The sequence below is a fragment of the Lissotriton vulgaris genome, chromosome 7 (genome assembly GCF_964263255.1).
Source record: "Lissotriton vulgaris chromosome 7, aLisVul1.2, whole genome shotgun sequence".
In the NCBI taxonomy this organism is placed as follows: Eukaryota; Metazoa; Chordata; class Amphibia; order Caudata; family Salamandridae; genus Lissotriton; species Lissotriton vulgaris.
Genome location: NC_141695.1, coordinates 1,390,157,058 through 1,390,163,057, shown reverse-complemented (window position 1 = coordinate 1,390,163,057; position 6,000 = coordinate 1,390,157,058). Strand labels below are relative to the sequence as shown.

The 6,000-nt window shown below is 45.0% G+C and overlaps 4 non-coding genes across 4 annotated transcripts in view; all 4 read right to left on the bottom strand.

Annotated features, from left to right (window-relative positions):
- Positions 1–106, bottom strand: part of LOC147704756 (U6 spliceosomal RNA) — a 107-nt gene extending 1 nt beyond the window's left edge. The window contains exon 1 of the small nuclear RNA XR_015297735.1: positions 1–106. This exon is cut by the window's left edge and continues 1 nt beyond it. This is a non-coding gene — a small nuclear RNA (U6 spliceosomal RNA).
- Positions 107–1,903: 1,797 nt separating this feature from the next.
- LOC147704755 (U6 spliceosomal RNA) lies at positions 1,904–2,010 on the bottom strand. The gene has a single exon (XR_015297734.1). It is a non-coding gene; the product is annotated as a U6 spliceosomal RNA (small nuclear RNA).
- Positions 2,011–3,807: 1,797 nt separating this feature from the next.
- Positions 3,808–3,914, bottom strand: LOC147704754 (U6 spliceosomal RNA). Its single transcript, XR_015297732.1, has one exon. It is a non-coding gene; the product is annotated as a U6 spliceosomal RNA (small nuclear RNA).
- A 1,799-nt stretch (positions 3,915–5,713) lies between these two features.
- On the bottom strand, positions 5,714–5,820 carry LOC147704753 (U6 spliceosomal RNA). Its single transcript, XR_015298321.1, has one exon. It is a non-coding gene; the product is annotated as a U6 spliceosomal RNA (small nuclear RNA).
- Positions 5,821–6,000: the final 180 nt, after the last annotated feature.

Here is a 6,000-nt window from a genome sequence, read left to right as displayed (position 1 = left end):
AAAATATGGAACGCTTCACGAATTTGCGTGTCATCCTTGCGCAGGGGCCATGCTAATCTTCTCTGTATCGTTCCAATTTTAGTATATGTGCTGCCGAAGCGAGCACACTTTATTGATGAACTGACAATGTTTATAAACTCTCTAAATCTACAGTCTCTAGACATAGGGTGGCCTGGCAGAGATGCTCAGATGGCCAGTACGCATTCAAATCTGAGCCAATGGTCAAAAATGTATGAAGAGTAGCAATCCATTATTCTTCACTGCATTTGTGGTCCAAGACTAAACACACCGTAAGTATGTAGATTATACCAGGTTTGCAAAGGCTCCTGGGTCGGGCTACAGACAAGGAGCATTGTGACGTCACGCTGCCTGTGGAACAGTGATATTAAAGGTGAAACAGCTGCACAGTAGGTTAGGTGAAGGGCTCTGAGAGTGGAAAGGCAGCATGCTTGGGTCCCTGGACAAGGTGAGCTTATGATAATGTGTCTGAATGTTCACCTGTGTTGTAATATTAAACCCCTTATTGTTGTAAACGCCTACTTACTAAGGAGTTCTCAAGCTCAGCCCCACACAGACCTGGAACTGATTATGTTAATGCAAACTATTTAAGAAACTGAGCCTGATCTAAAAGATTTCCTTGGATCTAGGACCATTTCGCCTAGCTTTTAGGTGCTTCCTTCTCCTAAAGTCCTTTGTAAAACTTGGGAAAACCTCACAGAACAGACTTCCAGGAGGTCAGATGGGTTTCCTTGTGCCTTCACACACACATACACACACTTTCTAGCCCACTTAAGGACAAAAGGATGCGTAAGTCTACATAGGGCCAGTGGCGCAATGGATAACGCGTCTGACTACGGATCAGAAGATTGTAGGTTCGACTCCTATCTGGCTCGGAAGGGTTGTAGGTCCCTGTTTGATTATATTCCTGTGGAATTTTTATTTACCTCAGACTTGTTGTAGGTTCAATATTCTCCAGCAGGACTCATCCAGCAGTTGTTCCACGGTAGAGCGCAAGTAATAGGACCACAGCTAGTTAAACGTTTCCCATTTGCTGCTGGACTCTATGTGATGGCCGTCACGTGGTGTGCTGCTTTTGTATTTCAACATGGGTCCCTGATACTCCTAATTGCGAAAAAGCTTGTTGACAAAAGTGTGTGTGCGCGAGGGTCTGTGGACGTAGGCAGGTGTGTGCACTTGAATGCTTACCAATTTACATGTGTGAGAGGAACAAACCAACTCCCTGTGGGCTGCAGGCTTACAACTGGTAGCCCCAGTAGCCAGGCAGAACCACAGGTAAGGAGAGAGAGAAAGTTGGTCCATTATTAGAGAAGGACCATAAGCATCTTGCACTGCTACCTTCTTCCCCTCTCAGCCACGATCGGCCAAGACCTCTCTATTAGGGTAGAGGGTGAACATTTCTTGGACCTCAGAAACTGAGGGATGTAGACCCAATATGTCCTCCAAGCGCCTAGACACCTGGTGCCCAATCTGGCATGGTGTTTTTCAGCTTACCCGACCAATCCGGTTGCAAGGTGGACTTTAACAATACTGCTAAAAAGGCACTCCCAGACATCCCTGAGGCCTTCATTTGCATAGGCCCTGCCCTTCTCTTTGTCCTGCTTCCCACAAAGCAACACAATACTGCAGCAGTATAGATTTGGGGGTGGTGAAGAATAATGACAGTGAGGCTAAAAAAGAGAAAGAAAAGTCCCAGAAGTCCTGCAGGCTTCCTTGCTAAATGCAGCTGAACATAGAGCGCACCTTCTTTACTGCAAAGCAAATACATTAAAAATGTTGAGGAGAGACTAATTGAAAAATACATATTACGGGGACAGCACTGGGACCTGCTTTATTTTTTCAATTAGTCTTGAAAACAAAAAAGATTTCTCTCCTGAAAGCTGTTAAAAATATGGAACGCTTCACGAATTTGCGTGTCATCCTTGCGCAGGGGCCATGCTAATCTTCTCTGTATCGTTCCAATTTTAGTATATGTGCTGCCGAAGCGAGCACACTTTATTGATGAACTGACAATGTTTATAAACTCTCTAAATCTACAGTCTCTAGACATAGGGTGGCCTGGCAGAGATGCTCAGATGGCCAGTACGCATTCAAATCTGAGCCAATGGTCAAAAATGTATGAAGAGTAGCAATCCATTATTCTTCACTGCATTTGTGGTCCAAGACTAAACACACCGTAAGTATGTAGATTATACCAGGTTTGCAAAGGCTCCTGGGTCGGGCTACAGACAAGGAGCATTGTGACGTCACGCTGCCTGTGGAACAGTGATATTAAAGGTGAAACAGCTGCACAGTAGGTTAGGTGAAGGGCTCTGAGAGTGGAAAGGCAGCATGCTTGGGTCCCTGGACAAGGTGAGCTTATGATAATGTGTCTGAATGTTCACCTGTGTTGTAATATTAAACCCCTTATTGTTGTAAACGCCTACTTACTAAGGAGTTCTCAAGCTCAGCCCCACACAGACCTGGAACTGATTATGTTAATGCAAACTATTTAAGAAACTGAGCCTGATCTAAAATATTTCCTTGGATCTAGGACCATTTCGCCTAGCTTTTAGGTGCTTCCTTCTCCTAAAGTCCTTTGTAAAACTTGGGAAAACCTCACAGAACAGACTTCCAGGAGGTCAGATGGGTTTCCTTGTGCCTTCACACACACATACACACACTTTCTAGCCCACTTAAGGACAAAAGGATGCGTAAGTCTACATAGGGCCATTGGCGCAATGGATAACGCGTCTGACTACGGATCAGAAGATTGTAGGTTCGACTCCTATCTGGCTCGGAAGGGTTGTAGGTCCCTGTTTGATTATATTCCTGTGGAATTTTTATTTACCTCAGACGTGTTGTAGGTTCAATATTCTCCAGCAGGACTCATCCAGCAGTTGTTCCACGGTAGAGCGCAAGTAATAGGACCACAGCTAGTTAAACGTTTCCCATTTGCTGCTGGACTCTATGTGATGGCCGTCACGTGGTGTGCTGCTTTTGTATTTCAACATGGGTCCCTGATACTCTTAATTGCGAAAAAGCTTGTTGACAAAAGTGTGTGTGCGCGAGGGTCTGTGGACGTAGGCAGGTGTGTGCACTTGAATGCTTACCCATTTACATGTGTGAGAGGAACAAACCAACTCCCTGTGGGCTGCAGGCTTACAACTGGTAGCCCCAGTAGCCAGGCAGAACCACAGGTAAGGAGAGAGAGAAAGTTGGTCCATTATTAGAGAAGGACCATAAGCATCTTGCACTGCTACCTTCTTCCCCTCTCAGCCACGATCGGCCAAGACCTCTCTATTAGGGTAGAGGGTGAACATTTCTTGGACCTCAGAAACTGAGGGATGTAGACCCAATATGTCCTCCAAGCGCCTAGACACCTGGTGCCCAATCTGGCATGGTGTTTTTCAGCTTACCCGACCAATCCGGTTGCAAGGTGGACTTTAACAATACTGCTAAAAAGGCACTCCCAGACATCCATGAGGCCTTCATTTGCATAGGCCCTGCCCTTCTCTTTGTCCTGCTTCCCACAAAGCAACACAACACTGCAGCAGTATAGATTTGGGGGTGGTGAAGAATAATGACAGTGAGGCTAAAAAAGAGAAAGAAAAGTCCCAGAAGTCCTGCAGGCTTCCTTGCTAAATGCAGCTGAACATAGAGCGCACCTTCTTTACTGCAAAGCAAATACATTAAAAATGTTGAGGAGAGACTAATTGAAAAATACATATTACGGGGACAGCACTGGGACCTGCTTTATTTTTTCAATTAGTCTTGAAAACAAAAAAGATTTCTCTCCTGAAAGCTGTTAAAAATATGGAACGCTTCACGAATTTGCGTGTCATCCTTGCGCAGGGGCCATGCTAATCTTCTCTGTATCGTTCCAATTTTAGTATATGTGCTGCCGAAGCGAGCACACTTTATTGATGAACTGACAATGTTTATAAACTCTCTAAATCTACAGTCTCTAGACATAGGGTGGCCTGGCAGAGATGCTCAGATGGCCAGTACGCATTCAAATCTGAGCCAATGGTCAAAAATGTATGAAGAGTAGCAATCCATTATTCTTCACTGCATTTGTGGTCCAAGACTAAACACACCGTAAGTATGTAGATTATACCAGGTTTGCAAAGGCTCCTGGGTCGGGCTACAGACAAGGAGCATTGTGACGTCACGCTGCCTGTGGAACAGTGATATTAAAGGTGAAACAGCTGCACAGTAGGTTAGGTGAAGGGCTCTGAGAGTGGAAAGGCAGCATGCTTGGGTCCCTGGACAAGGTGAGCTTATGATAATGTGTCTGAATGTTCACCTGTGTTGTAATATTAAACCCCTTATTGTTGTAAACGCCTACTTACTAAGGAGTTCTCAAGCTCAGCCCCACACAGACCTGGAACTGATTATGTTAATGCAAACTATTTAAGAAACTGAGCCTGATCTAAAAGATTTCCTTGGATCTAGGACCATTTCGCCTAGCTTTTAGGTGCTTCCTTCTCCTAAAGTCCTTTGTAAAACTTGGGAAAACCTCACAGAACAGACTTCCAGGAGGTCAGATGGGTTTCCTTGTGCCTTCACACACACATACACACACTTTCTAGCCCACTTAAGGACAAAAGGATGCGTAAGTCTACATAGGGCCAGTGGCGCAATGGATAACGCGTCTGACTACGGATCAGAAGATTGTAGGTTCGACTCCTATCTGGCTCGGAAGGGTTGTAGGTCCCTGTTTGATTATATTCCTGTGGAATTTTTATTTACCTCAGACTTGTTGTAGGTTCAATATTCTCCAGCAGGACTCATCCAGCAGTTGTTCCACGGTAGAGCGCAAGTAATAGGACCACAGCTAGTTAAACGTTTCCCATTTGCTGCTGGACTCTATGTGATGGCCGTCACGTGGTGTGCTGCTTTTGTATTTCAACATGGGTCCCTGATACTCTTAATTGCGAAAAAGCTTGTTGACAAAAGTGTGTGTGCGCGAGGGTCTGTGGACGTAGGCAGGTGTGTGCACTTGAATGCTTACCCATTTACATGTGTGAGAGGAACAAACCAACTCCCTGTGGGCTGCAGGCTTACAACTGGTAGCCCCAGTAGCCAGGCAGAACCACAGGTAAGGAGAGAGAGAGAAAGTTGGTCCATTATTAGAGAAGGACCATAAGCATCTTGCACTGCTACCTTCTTACCCTCTCAGCCACGATCGGCCAAGACCTCTCTATTAGGGTAGAGGGTGAACATTTCTTGGACCTCAGAAACTGAGGGATGTAGACCCAATATGTCCTCCAAGCGCCTAGACACCTGGTGCCCAATCTGGCATGGTGTTTTTCAGCTTACCCGACCAATCCGGTTGCAAGGTGGACTTTAACAATACTGCTAAAAAGGCACTCCCAGACATCCCTGAGGCCTTCATTTGCATAGGCCCTGCCCTTCTCTTTGTCCTGCTTCCCACAAAGCAACACAACACTGCAGCAGTATAGATTTGGGGGTGGTGAAGAATAATGACAGTGAGGCTAAAAAAGAGAAAGAAAAGTCCCAGAAGTCCTGCAGGCTTCCTTGCTAAATGCAGCTGAACATAGAGCGCACCTTCTTTACTGCAAAGCAAATACATTAAAAATGTTGAGGAGAGACTAATTGAAAAATACATATTACGGGGACAGCACTGGGACCTGCTTTATTTTTTCAATTAGTCTTGAAAACAAAAAAGATTTCTCTCCTGAAAGCTGTTAAAAATATGGAACGCTTCACGAATTTGCGTGTCATCCTTGCGCAGGGGCCATGCTAATCTTCTCTGTATCGTTACAATTTTAGTATATGTGCTGCCGAAGCGAGCACACTTTATTGATGAACTGACAATGTTTATAAACTCTCTAAATCTACAGTCTCTAGACATAGGGTGGCCTGGCAGAGATGCTCAGATGGCCAGTACGCATTCAAATCTGAGCCAATGGTCAAAAATGTATGAAGAGTAGCAATCCATTATTCTTCACTGCATTTGTGGTCCAAGACTAAACA